General features: G+C 43.1%; 1 long non-coding RNA gene across 3 annotated transcripts in view; it reads left to right on the plus strand.

The window, feature by feature from the left end:
• Window positions 1–667: 667 nt before the first annotated feature.
• The window catches only part of LOC148221359 (uncharacterized), a 50,703-nt gene continuing 34,676 nt past the window's right edge, over window positions 668–16,694 (plus strand). For 2 of the 3 annotated variants that reach the window (XR_015808158.1, XR_015808163.1), the window contains exon 1: window positions 668–1,163. This is a non-coding gene — a long non-coding RNA (uncharacterized LOC148221359). Of the gene's footprint in view, window positions 1,164–5,115; window positions 5,181–16,694 lie in introns of those variants that run through there. The other variant, XR_015808156.1, reaches the window with a different exon arrangement.

Consider the following 16,694-nt stretch of genomic DNA (forward strand, 5'->3'; position numbering starts at 1 on the left):
CCCATTATTCACTCGAAGGCAGGGGAGGTGCAGGGGGGGTTCAAGGTTTTCTGGGAAGGAAGGGAATGCCAGTGCAGGGACAAAGATCTCAGTGCTGTCCCAAAATCCCTGGATCAGAGAAGAGCTGGGGTCAGAAGGGACCTCTGGACATCACTCAGACCAACCCCCGTGCCCAGGCAGGGGACCAGGAACGTGCCCAGGTGATTTTGGGATGTCTCCAGAGGGGGACACTCCACACCCTCCCTGCCCAGCTGTTCCAGGGCTCTGCCACCTCCGTGGAAGCTTCTTCCTGCTGCTGAGGTGGAACTCGTTGTGTTTTATTTTATGGCCATTGCTCCTCATCCTGTCACACTCAACAGAGCCTGGCCCCATCCCCTGGCACTACTGGAGATATTTCCATGTCACTGAAAGCCAGAGGGGAATACTGGGGGAATTTCAATGTGCTCTGGGGCCCCTCTCCCACCCTTCCCTTGGCATCTGCTGTTGGCAACTCTTAATGGGATATGAGGCTTAATGACTAATTACTCCACAGCCCTATTAGTGATCCTTCCTCCTTGCCATGGGAGAGGGGAAGGGATTTAAGGGATCATGATTCTGATCCCATGGCAGAAGCTGAGGATTCCTGAGGTCGGGGTTTGAGGTTTGGATGGCTCCAAGGTCCAAGGCAGGTCCTGATGATGCTGTGCAGTGTTTGAAGGGTGTGGAAAAAGAAATGAAATTCCTGTCATTGGTCTTGGCTCCCTCAACACAAAAGTTTATTTATTGAAAATTTGCTTCTCACTCAGGACCCACTCAGCCCCTCAAAAAAAGAGAGAGAAAGTTCAGGTGTTTTAATTTTTGAAATCAAGCCCAGTGGGGTAGAAAAAGGGGAGGAGAAAGGGGAAGGGCAAAACTTGAGTTAGGACTTAAGGCAGTCCTGGGTTGGATTTAGCCCTGGTCCAATGTTCTGAGATTTACATGAGCTGGATGAGACCTGTACAGGGTTTGCCTGTAAATTTGGCTGTGCTGTGTTTGGTTCAAGGTCCTTGTCACCAGATTCCAGCCCTCAGCAGGAGCCAGGAGCTGATGCTCAGAGTTCCAGAGGAATGCCAGCAACGCCTTCACATCTCCCAGAAGGTGGCATTAACTTCTGGTCACCTGAGATCCCGTGTTTGCCAGCTCAGGTGGGCCTTTCTTCTATTTATTAATGTACATGCACTTCAAATCCCTTTTTATCAATGGACTTTGTAACCTCTCGTGCTACTGAGCTCCCCAAATTCACTGTGAGCTGTGTGAGAACCAGGTGTGGCTTTTACAAGAATTTTTTTTCTCTAATTCAAAGCAAGAATTTTTTTTTTTAGGACTGAGACTCCTGTGCTGCAGGGAGAACATGAAATATGTAACAGAACAGTGGCAGGTTCCAAGCTGCTTTTTCCCTTGATTGCAGTTGACAAGTGCTGTCTATCAGCTTAGGGAAACGAAAAAGAGCAAGCATCCATCGCAGCCCTTTCTTCCCTGGGTATCAGCAGCATCTGGAGGGAAGTGCTATTATCCCAGGGGATTAGAGCCCGAGGAATGTGCTGGGACAGGGCTGGCAGCGCTGTGGTGACACTGGCAGCATCCACGCTGTCCCCAAGCCTCGGAGGGACCAGCAGGAATGCGTGGATGCTCCAGTGGGTTCCCTGGAATGCTGCAGCATTCCTGCATTCCCTCTGCTGGCAGTGGTGGGCGCCCAGCAATGCAGGAGTGATGCCTTGGGTTTTAGCTTTTAAAAGTGTTTTTCAGAATCTCTGCTGCTTAGTGTCTAACTCTGAAACTTCATATTAGGTGTTAGTAAGTGACAAAACAATTCCTTTCTAGCTGGAGAATCAAGGACAACTGGTACCCCAAAAGCAGAAACAACAGTGAGGGAAAGGGGGCAAAGCAGGGGCTGAGACTCCATAGCCTGGGGCTGTGCTTGGATAATTGACCCCAATGTGCAGATGAACCAAAGCTTATAAAAATATAAAACTCATGACCAGGATCCATCTTGGATTTGATTTGGGTGCAGCCCCTGCCAGGCTCTTGCACTGCCCGAGGTGAATCCTCTCAATAAATACTGATTTTATTCCTTTTGCTCTGCCTGGTTTCTGTTCCAGCTCAGCCTTTCCAGGCAAAGCAGAGCCGAGGTGACAAAGGCAGGGCTGGAAGAAAACCCCAGATTAAGCTCCTGGTGTGTTTTGTTGGCTCCTGAAGGGTCTGTGCCTGCTGTCCCCCATTAATCTGTGGGTTACTCTTGGAGCTTTGGCCACTGAGAATTTCAGACTTTCTGTGCTGACAGGAACTGACCCCCAGGAGAAACTTCCAGAATTGAGTGATAGAACTGGGACCATGGGTGTGTAGTTTGAATAGAAGTCTGTAATACCACATGGTGGAAAACTTAGAGTTTTAGAATATGGTAATATATATAAAGCATGTAATATATATAAAGATGTGATATATATAAAGTAATATATATAAAGATGGAGGTTTTAGGGCAGAAGTTTGTCCTTCTTCACCTTCTTCTTCCTGGGTCTAGGTGATATTGTGTGATTAGATAGAAAAGTCTGCATTACAAGCCACGGGCTGTTGGTTATTAGGTTAAAAATAATTTAGGTAGCATTTCTTAATTAGACAGTTTACCCTTAAAAGGCCTTGTAGAGAGAGAGAGATAAAACTCCATTTTTAGTTTGCTAGCTGGAAGTGCTGTAGAACTCATGGTTTGTGGGACTGTAATGTAAATAAGAACTAATAAGCATCTGAGTCCAAACAAGAAATACAGAGTCACACATTTAATCCCAATCCTAAAAAAAGAGGATAAACCATGACACAGTGGTGCCACAGGTTACAGCTGGTCAGGGCAGTGCTGAGATGAGGCACAAGTGTGGTTTGCATGAAGAAATGCCAGGCTGATGTCTGGGGCTGGATCCTCCCTCCTCCTGCACTCCTTTCCTGCCACAAGGGCACCTGAACGGGTTAAAGTTTATTCCCATCCCTGCAGCATCCTTTTCCCCTCCCTCTTCCTTCCTCCCCACCATGCAGATGAGTTCTGGTGGCTTCAGGTGTAATTCCCAGCCAGGGTTTAGGCTCAGTGCTGCCTTTTGCACAGGGTATGAATTATCGAGCTCAGCCCTCACCTCCCAGTGCCTTTATCAGGATTGTAACAGTAAAAAAAAAAAAAAAGCTGGGCAGGAAGAGCCCAGTGCCCAGCACAACCCAGGAGATTAAATTCAAACGCTTTTCGAGGTGCCCTGACAGATTTACAACTTAAATATTTTGCTTTGAAATTATTTCAGGCATTTCAGATCAAGGTAATAGTTAGGCCTGAAAAACAAATGTTTGCAGTCTCATTCATTAATTACCTTTATGAGAGATCTGAGCTCAGAGCTTTGTAGGTTCTGGTCCAAATCTGTTTCCCTTGGCCTCATCTCAGCACTATAAAAGTGACTTTCCATCTCTGCAGTGCCTTTTCCTGTGACATTCTGAAAGCCCTTGATAAAAAAATAATTAGCCCATAATGCAAATTTGCCAAAGCTGGGGAAACAACCCCTGACTCTTGCAAAGGAATCGCTTTGCATGAAAGTCTGGGCAGAAGGAAGCTCCTGATGGTGCTGGAAAATTCACCTTTTAGAAGAGTTTTTAGTAATGCTGTGTGGGCAAAGTGAGCATTCAATATTATTCTCTTCCACAGATGGAGAAAACAGTCACCAAGTGACTAAATAATTTGCTTGTAGTCACAGGGAGAAGAACACAGCGTTCCTCAGCCGAGCCATGTGACTTTCTTGTTCCTCTCCTGCATTCTCAACATGGAATGGGGAATCTAAAGGCTTGGATCCCTGATTTTTTTTTTTTTTTTTTGCAAAAGGGAAAGGTCTGGGGTTCTTTTGAGAGCCCACAGTTCCGTTTCTGCAAGCTGTGCTCATGTCCTGGCTAAATTTCAATTTGCCAAGGTATTTTGGATTTTTCTAAAATTATGCTCTCACTTTGCACGACTCTTCCTCCCCACCAGGTTCAAGTTCATGTTAAATGTTCTGGGTTTTAAAAGGCTGTAGCGTTCCACCATCCAAAGATCTGCTTTGCAAAGTTTAGGTTCCTATTTTAAATCCAGGTGAGAGAGAGTTTGAGATGGGTGTGGAGCCATGGAAATGTCACCAAGGCACTGTCTTGTCTGTGTCAATTTTATTTTTATTATTATTGGTACCAATAACAAACCTATTGCAGTTGTTATGTAATAGCACCTCCAAAGTTCTTTTTGAGTGTGGTATCTTGCAGAGGATTTTTAATCTTTCTTTTTTCTTTTTTTTTTTTCTTTTTCACCATACAACCTCTAATTGAGGTTTTACTGTGATTTCAACTACTCAGAAAATTATGAACTTGTGTTTTATCCGGGTTTGGGATTTTTTTTTTTTTTTAAATGTAAGAACATGCTTATAGGCAACAGCTGAAATAGTTCCCCACCCTTTCTGGATATATTCCTGATAAATACATGGTTGGGGAGATGATTCCTGTTGGAAAATTTATTGCCTGAATAAATAAATCCCAGGAGGGGAACAGGTATTGCCCAAGCAGGGTGACACCCACAGCACTGCTGGGCTAAGAGGACAACAGGAATTTTGTGATCACAGATTCCCAGACTGGTTTGGGATGGAAGGAACCAAAAAATCCTCGATTTCCAACCTGCTGCCATGGCCAGGGATATCTTTGATATTTAAGGGTGCGTTGGATCCTTTTTTGGGGCTGCCCTGGCTATTGGGATCACAGTTTTGGTTTGGGATGGAAGGGATCTCCAAAATCCTCGATTTCCAACATGCTGCCATGGCCAGGGATATCTCTGATGTTTAAGGATGTGTTGAAACCTTTTTTGGGGCTGCCTTTGCTGTTGGTACCTCTCCCCATCATCATCATCATCATCACACAGACTTTTGCTCTCTCCTTTGCCTACTAAAATTTCCCCTGGAGGTGTGAAAGCAGCAGACAAACAACCTCGTGGGTTTTTGAGCGTCTCCATCCTCCAGCTGGGAGCAGCCACCGAGCTTTCCCAGCGACAAAAATCCCGAAGGGAAAAAAAAAAAATTAAAAAAAAATTAAAAATCCTGGCCAGGCTCCCCCCGGCGGGCTGGAGGCAGCGCGGGAAGGGTTAAGGATTCCCGGGGCTGGCTGTGACAGGCTGATGTGCTTTCCAGGTATAATCAGGATAAAGCCAAGCTCATTATAAACGGGATGAGCCGCGTGTAAAACGCGAGCACCTCGAGCAGGGGGGGGCGGTTTCTTGGAGAGCAGCGCAGGGAGCGGAGCCGGAGCGCTCATTCCTGCCATGGGGAATATCCCTGGAAATGGGGCTGGGTTCTCCTTTATTGTGTCGGAGCTGCGGAATCGACCCGCTCCGAGCAGGGGATGCTGCTCACACCGCCTGGGTGTGGTGCCGGGGCTCAGCTGAAAGCGCCGAGCTGGGTTTTTGGGGGTTTATTTTGTCAAGGCAGATCCCTGTAAGTGGCTGGGTTTTATTTTTTTATTGATTTTTTTTTTCCTCCTCCTTTTCTCTTCTTCTTCTCCTCCTCCTTCAAATGGCTGCCTAGCTGAAAGAGCTCTGTGTTTTACATCTCCCGTGATTATTTTCCATATCCAGCTGTTCCAAAGGCTGAGATTCTGGGAATGGGCATCCCATGGTCATCCCCTGGGTCCCAAGCTGGTCTCCTGGGTCCCAGGCTCATCTTCTTCACCCCAAGCTCATCTTCTTCACCCCAGGCTCGTTCCCTTCATCCCAAGCTCATCCTCTTCATCCCAGCCTTCCCTCCCTGGCTGCAGAGCTGTGCTGGAGAGCTGAGCCCTGCAGAGCTCAGCCCCTCCTCAACATGTCAAGTTCAAACCTTTGCAACACGTTATTTTCATGCTCTGCAGGGACTTTTACAAGAGGATTGAGATACTCCTCCAGAGTATTATAGGGAAAGAAACATTATTCCCTTTAAAATAAAAGTATTGGAGGGGAAAAAATGCTTACAAGTGCACTACAAGTAAGGATCATGTTTCCTAGCATGGTATAAGTGCTCATTTGCTTTATAGTGCTCTCAAACCTGTGTTAAATCCTCCTGAATTGGGTATTCAGCTGAAGGCAGGCTGCCTGATGATACATCTTCCAGTTAGGCAGCAAATATTGCAAAATGTGAGCTTTGGGCAACTTCCTCAAGAAAAATAAAACCCGAAATGGTTTGGGTCTCGTGGTTTTTCCAGCCCTGGCAGTGGGGTGTGCATCAGAGGTCACAGTAGGATTTCATTTTTTAGGGTGCAGCCTTGGGGTCAGAACTGTGCTGGGCCTTTCTAAATTCTGTTTTCTTTGGTAGGGATTTCCACAGTTGAATTCTCCTTGCCCAGAGTGACCCTCTGGTCCCACTCACCTGTGCCTCAGTCTCCCAGGCAGAGCCATGGGCAGGGAAGGATTCTGGAATTCTCCAAGGAACTTGGGGATTGTGCAAAAGCAAAATGGAATTTATTCTTGCTGTGTATCAAATCTTTGGCCACCTGTAAAACCTGATGGCGAGTTCAGCTTCATAGAAAACGTCCCCTGGCCAAAATAGATTTTGAGATTTTTCTTAAGAATATTTAATAATATTATTTATTTTCTTTATTTGATAATATTCTTTTATCCTTTTTTCTTGAACAGGAGCTATAAGTGGTTTTCAATACCTGGAGCCCATCAGCTCCTGGAGGTACCTGATTATTATTATTATGCACAGTTTAAGGATGTCCAACACAATTCTGCTCTTAGAAACCAAGATAATTTGCTCAATATTGGCTTGTATTTATCTTTTCTGTCACCTTTAGATCCTTGCATGAAGGGAAGGCAGTTTGCTGCACTAAAAACTCAAATATTACCAATGTCCCACTTTTTTAAAAAAAATAAAGAAAAATCCCTCCAACATTTCCTCTTCGATTTTTTTTCCGACCTCTTGGCCACCTATCCTCATTCTCCTTGCTTGACTTTGTCCTAGTTAATATTCCAACAGGTGTTTCCTTTTTCAGTGGAATTTTTTAGGCCTCTGTCTCAAGAGGCCTCCTGCATAATAGTGCTGTGTTCATTATGTGGCTGCCTTACTGGGAGAGAACTTTATTTTCTTAACCCCACCATTTCCCCTCCGTGCAGGGGCTGCAGGAGGGAGAGACTTGGGCCTTTCAGCATCTTCTGCTCTGCTTTTTGATGAAATCCCCACATGGCACCATTTCACCTCAGCCCTGCCAGGAGGGTGATGAGGATTTAAGGCAAAAAGTTTCTTTTTCTCCAGCATTTCTTTTGTGTGCAGCGTCTCCATTTTTTGTTGTTTTTTTTTTTTTTTTTCTTTGTAAAGCACCTCAATTCCTGTTTTGCGACCATTGGAAAGGACAGGGTTTGAAAAAACGAAATTAAATCTTCAAGATTTGGTGCTCTCAGGTGTGTTTTGATATTGCTGGAAATTTGTTGTGGTGACATTTGGGTTGGAGGGGTGACAGGAGCCACTGGGTCATTCCTACAACAATTTCTTGAGGTGACTTCTCTGCCTGCTGTGAAATTTGCTCCTTTCTGCTCTGGATGATGCTGAGCTGTCGTTGCCAGAAAGAGAAAATATTTTGTTTCAAGGTTTTATCAACTTTATTATATTAAAAAAAAAAAAAAAAGAAAGGTGGAGGGATTTAAGAATTCTGTGCCAAAGCCTCCCCTTGCTCTGTGCAGTGGTACTCCCAAATCTGGTTTTTTCAATTAAAAAAACAAAAAAACCCAAAAAACTAAAAAAACAACCAGGAGGGAAAAAAGTAACAATGCAAGTGTGAGATCCTTACCTTACTCAAGGATTAGCCAGTTATGATTTGTCCCAAACTGATTTAATCAAATATTCCCACCAAGCCAAATTCCTCACCCTGTGACAGCACCAAACAGAAAGTTTGAATGATTTTAAAATAAAAAGTGGCACTTAGAGGAATATGTGCCAGTAAATGTGGATGCACATGAAAATTTGTGAGATAAAAGGATCTCCTCTTATTTTTTACATCCTTGGACATTCACAATTCCCAGTCCCACACCTGAGGCACCTGCTGGTTAGGAGGGTTTGAATGCAGAAAACAGAATTTTGTGGGTGTCTCCACAGATTTTAATTTTTTTTTCCTAAAAAAGTGTCAATAAAGAGGTTCTGGTGTCCTGGGTGTGAGGCATTGATTAGTGGGAAAAAGAACTCAGAAAACCCAAACTCTCCCATCCCCAGTCCCTAAATAAAAACTCAACCTGCCAATATTTTCCTGTGTCCCATGGGTGCCCAATATCCCATAATTATTTATTATGTATGGCAAGAGAGCCAAAGGAAAGGGAGATGGGAGTGCTGAAGCCATAAAAACTATGAATAGATTGGGGATTTTTTTTGTTGGAACTCCATTAAAAATGGAGTGCAGGCTAATGTTGGGCTATTCTTAGTGCAGTTGACTTTTTCAAATGTTAAGGCCAAGAAATTCCCTCGTTGTTTGGAATTCTGGCCTGGAATGGAGCAGGGTGACCTCAATATGAGGGTGCAAATTATTGGAAATAAGACAATTGAAGTTCTTGGAGGTTTTAATATCGATTAAGTAAATTATCTGTTAATATTGATTAAGTAAATCATCTCTTAATTGGCAGCCTCGTCAGGAAGGTTGATATGGGACTGGATTAAGAAGTGAAATTATCAGGTTCACATGTTTAAAAAAAAACAAAAACCAAACAACAGTGCTCAGTTTGGTGGGCTGGGAGCTTAGAAACAAATGTGGAAATGGGAGATGGTGTTGAAAATGAATTTAAAGTTTTTTGGGTTTATTCTGTCAGCCAGACATTAAGGGCAGGGTCCTTCAGAGACTGCAGCAATTACCAGGACTTTCATTTTTGCAACACAAAAACAGATTTTCACAGCACAACTGTGAGGGAAATTATTAAATCCAAAAGAATCATGGAATCAAATTAGATTTACTCTATTTCTTTACTTGGCTGGTGGCAATTATAATTTATAGTCTTGTGAATTCTTAGCCTACTGAAAGTTTTTTTGGTATTTTTATCTCTGGTTCTCCACAAAGATGAATTTTGCTTGGTCATCCTTGTAAATAGGCAGATGAAAATAGGGATACATGGGGATAAATTTTGAATTCAAGGATGTATCAGAAGGATCTAAACTATGGGATATTCAGAATCCTAGTTGATATTTATAACTACTTCATATTTTTTTAAGGCTCATACAGGCAGTAATATTTAAAATATTGTCACAACTCCAAATATTTTAATGGCTAAAAATATTGATCACAAAAATCCTCGTTTGGGGAGAGTTTTATGCTCGTGTTTCTTTAAGGTGGGCTCTGTGCTCTGCAGCCACTGTGACTGTTTTCCAATATTTGGAATTATGAGTAAATAGAATTACTCCCCCATCCCATCCTTTCTGTTTACATTGTGTAATTACCAGCCCCTCTCCATGCCTCATAATAATTGACTTGATATTGATAAATAGATTAGCTAATACAGTAAATGATTATTCCCCACTAAATGAATCAGGGTGCTTTTGACTTCGAGTGCCATTAACAATAAATGCACGGATTCGGGACAGCTTTTGCATTTTGCATTAAGCAGCCCCTGGATAAACACCCCGAGAGCAGGAGCAGAGCCCAGGGATGCTGCTCCTCCCCTGCTCTGGCCATTAGCCACATTTCCCATCTCCTCAACTCATTCCTGGGACCCACAGCATGGAAAACTCTCCAGGGAGGTTTAGAGCCAATATTAGGAGAAATATTTTCATGGGAAAGGTTGCAAAGCGTTGGAATGGGAGTGGTGGGGTCGCCATCCCTGGAAATATCCACGAAAAATGTGTGGATGTGGCAGCTGAGGACACGGTTTGGTGCTGCTGGGGGATTTGATTTTAGACATCTTCTCCACCTTAATGTTTTTATGGGGTTATTTAAACTCTCTTAAAGGGTCAGGACAGCTCAAGATGAACTTGAGGGTGCACGTCCCATCCACGGTATCACTGTGTCAAGTTTTGGGGTCACCACTCACCTCTCTGTGGGGTTTTTTTTTTCCCCAAAAAGAGTGATTATATCACCTTGATGTTGCTGTTGCTAATTCCTGTTCCAGTCTGAGCACAGGCAGGCAAATCAGTACCAATACATCAAATTTCTTGATGCTCCAACACTTTTGGACCCGTTTGAGCCAATTCTGGGGTTGAAACACCGGAATTTTCAGAGGGGAAGGAGTGGAGGCTCCTCCTCTGGAAAAGCTGTTTTACTAATCCAGACAATTCTGCATCCTGGTAGAGATGCTGGTACCTGCAGAGCCCTCAGCTCGCCCTGGGCCTGGCCCAAGCTGCTGCAGGAGCTGCCAGGATGATAAATCAGGATGATTGATGGCAATTCTGGACCATATGCTGGCTGAAACCTTGGCTGCAGCCATGGGGCTGGGGGGGAGGAGGCAGCACTGGCCTGGATTTCGTGGCATCAGGTTTGGAGCTGCTGCCTGCGTGTGGGACACAGGGAAAATAACTTTCCTTGCCTGCAAGGAGGGCACAGCAATCCCTGGGTCTGAATTCCACCATTCATCAATAGTAAAATCATTGTTTTAACAGAACTGAGGGTTGGATGTAGCAAGGAAATGCGATTTTTCTTTTTTTCTTTTTTTTTTTTTTTTTTTTTTTTGGCATTTCAAGGCCCATTTCTTTCCTTTCTTTCCTCTTTTGCAGTCTCTTAATTAACCTTAATCCTGGCCAGATAATGGATGAAGCCTCAAATATCAGCACACATTAAATAATCCATAAACATTCCATCCCAGCCTGATCACAGCACCAGGATTAGGAAGGAAAAGGAAAAGGGGGAGGAAAAAAAAGCACTAAAATTAATTTAACAAAATTGGAACCAGCCCTTAAATGGATGGGAATTGCAACCTGAAGTTCCAGTTCTGCAGCATCACATCCAATTTGTTGGATGCCTGCAGCTGATTTATGTCAGGTCCCAAATTCTGGGAATGCTTGAGCATGGGCTGAACTGGAAGGTAAATCATTCCCAGGGCTCCTGTTTCTGGCCTGGGCTCCTTGAGGATGAGTTTGGAGCTGAACTCAGAGTTCCCTAAACTTCTGCTGCTTTTCAAAGCTCTTCCAGCTGCCAAAATTACTGTTAGGTGTAAAATTAAAAAGTTTTGGGGAGAAAAATGATAATGGTGGTGTAGGGAGAGAGATCCGTGCTCAGCTTCAGATGAGGGAAAAATTTCTCATTGCTCTTTAAAAAGAAATGGGAGTTTTATTTATCTTCTTTTTCCTTTAAACACCAACATTTCCATTTTCTCCAATTTTTCTTGCTGCCATATTTGACTGGTTCATTTTCTTCTTGCTTTAGATCAGGTCTCTCCTTCAGTGATGAATTCTTACAACATCCCAATGTCATAATTCAGCTCTTGCTCTTGGTGATTTTTTTTTTTTTTTCCCCCAAGTAAAAATGCAGTAAAAGTTTATTTTGGATATGGAAGATGAATGCAGATGGGAATGCCAGGCAAGCAGGGGAATGTGGATGACAAAGCAGGGCTGGAAAGGGAGACAACAACAAGATTTGAGCTCCCTGTGAGCACAACACACCCCAAAAACTGCTTTATTTATGATCAGGTGAAGGAGGGCTGTAAAAAAAAAACCAGAAAATCCAGAAACTTTGGGGTATTAGCATAAAGATTTGACCTGCAGGGACAGAATCAGGAGCTGTTTGTCCTCCAAAGGTCCCTGGGCTGCAAATGCCAATTGAGCCCAGCTTGGAGCCAGGTCTGTGCTCAGGCACAGCGTGAGAGAGAGAAGAGATCCAGGCTGGGCAGATGGTGGGGAGGAAACAGTTGCCCACAGCTGCTGGGAGCAGCAAAAAAAAAATCCAGGGAAGAGCAGCAAAAATCCAGGGAAGAGCAGCCAAAACACAGCCACATCCAACTCTGGGACAGGGAAAGCACAGACCTGGAGTCTGGGCAGGAAAAGGAGGTGGGAACAAGCTCAGTTTTCATCATTTGGCCAAAGACATTGAGCTGAAAATTCACCTTGTTGGGTTTTCTCATCCTGCTGCACTGGGTCCCTTAGAAAAGCAGTAAAAATTATCAGCTAGGAAGGGTTGTGCTTTAAATTTTGACTGAAAATGTTGGCTTAGAAGGGTTTCTCTAATAAGATTGATTCCTAAGGAGTGTTTCTGTGACTCCAGGATTTCGTGTGAGCTGTTGCCTCTCACAGCTCCATTCTTCACTGAAAGATTTCAGGAAAAAATGAGATTTAATCTCCCCATGGAGGTGCAGTTCCTGCTCTGGTGCCCACCTCTTGTGCAGTCCCTGAGTAAATTCACATTTGGGGAAGAAAAACTTCTGTGGTTGTGATAAAATCAGTGTTTTCTTGGGGCTGAGGCACAAGAAATCAAGACCTCCATGGAATGGCTCCATGAAATTTAAAAATAATCATTGTTAAAGTAGCACTTTAACAAAAATCAAGTCAGTCGTGTAAGAATTTGTTGGTGTGGTTATTAGACAAAAAGGTTGATTTTTTTTTCTTTGATTTTTGTAGTTATTCTAAAAATCTGTGGATTTTTTTCCTTGGATTTTTTTGTAGCTATTTCTAGAAATCTGTGTTAAATGACATAAAATTCATAGATCCTTAAACACCTGATCATTTCCAAAGAAGATCAGAACTTTTCCATAGTTTGGGGGGGGGGAAAGGGGAGGATTTATAGAAATCCTGTTGCATATTAGAACCTGTTCAAGAGGTGTTTTATTGGTGTTTATAAAGGTGGAAAACTCCTCATGTGTGAAATGTGACCCCTCAGAAAAAGATTTTGGGCAATGGTCTCATGTGCTTCTATCCAATGGAAATGGATTTAAAAAGCAAAGTAATGAAATATCTGGAAATCAGAATTCTCACCATGGTGGAGTTTATGATGTTTCACACATTTCCAAAAGGGAAAAGCACTTAATTAATTCACAAACATATTTGTCATTACTGAGCCCTGATTTGGTGGTAATTTGGAATTTTTAATGATTTTTTTCTACTGGGCAGGCCTAGCTAAATTTGCTGATAGGTAATAAAATCCCAAATCTGATGACTTTCTAAGCAATATCAGTTTTGCCAGCTGCAACCAAATCTGTTTGGGTTGGTTTGTGGGGGGGAGGTTGTGCAAGGAGCTTCAAGGATGAGCCAAAGCCTTGGGAATTTCAGCTTCTTCCAGGGACTGGATCTGCTCCTTCTGGCCTTCAAAAAGTGGGATGGATATTTGAATCTCCTTGTCCTTGATCTGGAAAAGAAGTTATTTATTTTTCCTCTGCGTGGTTTCAGGAAAGTGATGAGCTGGAGTGTTGATGGTTCCATAAATCACGGAATTTCTTTAATTTTTATTTTTATTTTTTTTTTTACCCAATTTCCAAGGCTTCTGTTTTTTTCATTTAGCCTGGGGGAGTTTTCTTTTTCTCCCTGAGGTTTTGGAGGTGTGCATTTGTTGTTTTATTGTTCTGGTGTGCTCACGGTTGGAGAGTCTGGAGCATCCCCTGTGATGGGGCTGTGGAAATGTCTGAGCTCAGGGCGACCAGCACGCGAAAAACTCAGAATCTGTGGAAAATTAAGAGCTGGAATTATATTTGGGTTGCTTTTTAAAGCTGGTAGAGAGGAACTGATGGGAGGGAGATGTTTGTCACATCAAATTCCTCTTTTCAAGGGCGTTATTCTCTGCGTTCTCCATCACATTTTGTGGTTTCCTCTGCACCTGAAGTTCTTCCAGATAACTCTGTGGCCCCAAAAATGCTCTCAGGGTATTTCCCTGTGTCACCCAAGCTCGGGACTCAACTTGAAGAGAGATTTGATGCCCTCAGATCAAAGAGCAAGGTTTTTAAAACAGAGTGATCCTTTCTTTGAGTCCCTCAGAAATGGTTTGGGATCAGGGAGGGGTGGATTTATGATGTGAGAGAATAAACAATCTGCCCCTCTCCTTTTTCCCTGGTTTCACACCCAGGATCCTGCATTCCTCCTCTGCCCCCCTCTCTGGGATCATCCAGGCTGCTCCCAGGCATGGAAAACATGGAATATTATGGGGGCAGTGGGACCTGGTGGGTATTAAACCTGAAAACTTCATCCAAAACTGCTCTGGCTCTGCTCCCCCTGCAACCCCCCCAGCCCATTAAAAGGCAAAATGATGAATTTAAAAAGTAATTCGGTGCTCTGAGAGGATTCATTGTGGTAAAATTCAGGGAGGATTTTGAAAACTAAGCAATTTTAAATGTTTGGTTTAGTATAAAAAAAGTTTATTTTTAAATCCTTCTCATTTGAAGCAGACCAGTCTTTAAGATACTGAATATTCTCTTTCTAAAACATCTTTGCTTTCTAAGTTTTGGCAGGAAAGGCTCGTTCTGTAAGAAACTGAACAAAATTATTCATTTCATCAATTGTGTCTCTCTGTGTTGCTTCTGTGGTGTGTGTGTTTGTTAATTGAGATATCTCTAATTAAACCAAAAAAAATTTGCTGTTCTACTGATTGGTTCTAATTGGGCTACCAAGCAATTAAATCAGATCTACTCTCTTAAACCAAGAGTAGCATTCCTGAAAAATGGAATTTTTGGGGGGATCACTTTTCAGGGATCTCTGCTATTCCCTTCCCCCTGCTCTGCAGTGCCATAAATCTCTTTTTTTTTTTTTTTTGCAAAGCTCCTTTTCTGAGCTCATTTTTGGACAGCACAGCTACAGCAAGGTCCTGCCACCTGCATTTTTAATTCCTGGGGATATTTCAGTGCCAGGTGGGAAAAGAGTGGGAGATTGAGTCCTTGCAACAACCTCTGCCACTGGATCTTTCCAGCAAGCCAGGGAGACAGCGAAAAATAGTCAACATTATTTCAGCACAGTGGGGAAGGAGGGATGAAAGCTCTGCAAATGAATTCATTGTGACAACCTTTGTGAAGGATCCGGGTGTTTGATCTTTTAAAAGATTTAATAATTCTTTGGAGAGATTAAAGAATAAAACTGGCTGGGAGGAGGAGAGGAAGTTAACTTTCTTTCCCCCTGATTCTGTCAAAATAGTAAATAAAAAAGAGCAAGTCCCTAAATTTAGTTGGCTTCTGCCCACATCACCTCTTTTTTTTTTTGGGGTGTTGATGCATGTCATGTTTGAGTCCCTGTAGCAGAGAAACACTTGGAAATGTGACCCCTCAGATAAAGATTTTGGGCAATGACCTAATGTGCTTCTATCCAGTGGAAATGGATCTAAAAAGCAAAGTAATTAAATGCCTGGAAATCAGAATTTCCACCATGGTGGGGTTTGTGATGTTTTACACATTTCCAAAAGGCCAGACCTTCAACCAAGGGCTGGGTTTGGCTCCTGGCTGCTGAACCAGGCACTGAACCAGGCTGAACTTGGCACTGCCACTGCTAAAACTTATCTTCCATTAATTCTTGCTTTCTTGTAGCCTAGAAAACCTTGTAGTTCAGATGTTATCTTTAAAACCCACTCAGATTGCTGTGATGCAAGCAGTAAATTCCTGATTTATTTATTTTTTTTTTTTTTAGGTATTGCTTTAAAAACACCCTAAATAACCAAAACTAACCCCCCAGGGATTAAATCAAGTAGATTTTTCTATCAAATGACCTGCTATTCCTCTTATTTAAAAATAAGGGAATTATCTCTGCTGCAGTTTTTTTTTGGGAGGGGGGAATCAAACTTTTCTGCTTTGAAGAAGTACTGATAATTTAAAAAAATGTGGATTTTTGGTTTAGCCTGGTCACTGTCTACCTTTAACTAGCAAACAAATAAATAGAGTTTGACTGGTACCAGCTGCCATATACAAGTGGAGCAGGGTAGGAAGAGTTTTATAATCATTTTTCCATCAAAGACTGAACAGCCTTTCCTATGATAAGACCCCAGGGTCCTCCAGGCTGAGCCAGAAAGTCCTCTGGACTGGAGCTGCACAGGAAGGGCACTCCATGGAGGCATCTATTTCAAAAGTCACCCATAATGAAGATTAATTAGACCTTCTTTAGCAGCCCAAAGTTAAATACACACAGCCAAGGCCTTGGGCTCCCTCACACAACCAGAAAGTTTCCATGGAAAGCAGAGAAGATGAAAAAGTGAGTGGCAGAAAACAGAGGGTCAGCTCCTATGTGAAGTTACTTTAAAATGTCCCAGGATTGGCTTTTCTTGGTCACATCCAAGGATGAAAGGGGCACTTTGAGCAAGGTAAGGGTCACATTTTGTGGGTTTGCAGCAGTGCAGCTTCTCCAGCCACTTTCTATTTAATTGCCTTTGGCTGAGGGCTCCCCTATTCCATGCAATATTCTTTCCTTTCAAAAGGCCAAACTCATGTACCTATATCTTGAATTTTCCAACCACAGGCTGGGTTTTGATTGGACTTCAGAACTTTGCAACAACAGCTTTTCCTTCTGCTTTGTGCTCCCCTGAGGCATCACTTGGTCTCGGATGCAGTTTGGGGTGAATTGATGCTTTGATCCCGCGGTTCCAGGTCCAGGATATGAATTAAGGTTGGACTTGGTGGTCTTGTCCAACGTTAATGAGTGGATGATTTTAATTTTTCGGAGGGAGCAGGGCACCAATGCAGCACATCGTGCAGCTGAGGGTGTTGGCAATGACCTGAACTGTTCCAGCTGCAGGAGTGGCTGCAGAAGGAGGGGCTGTGTCTAATGCAATCAGTGGGTTTGGCTTTTTCAAACCCTTCCTTAGGGCCAGGC

The sequence above is a fragment of the Sturnus vulgaris genome, chromosome 23 (assembly GCF_052056855.1).
Source record: "Sturnus vulgaris isolate bStuVul1 chromosome 23, bStuVul1.hap1, whole genome shotgun sequence".
NCBI classification, from domain to species: domain Eukaryota; kingdom Metazoa; phylum Chordata; class Aves; order Passeriformes; family Sturnidae; genus Sturnus; species Sturnus vulgaris.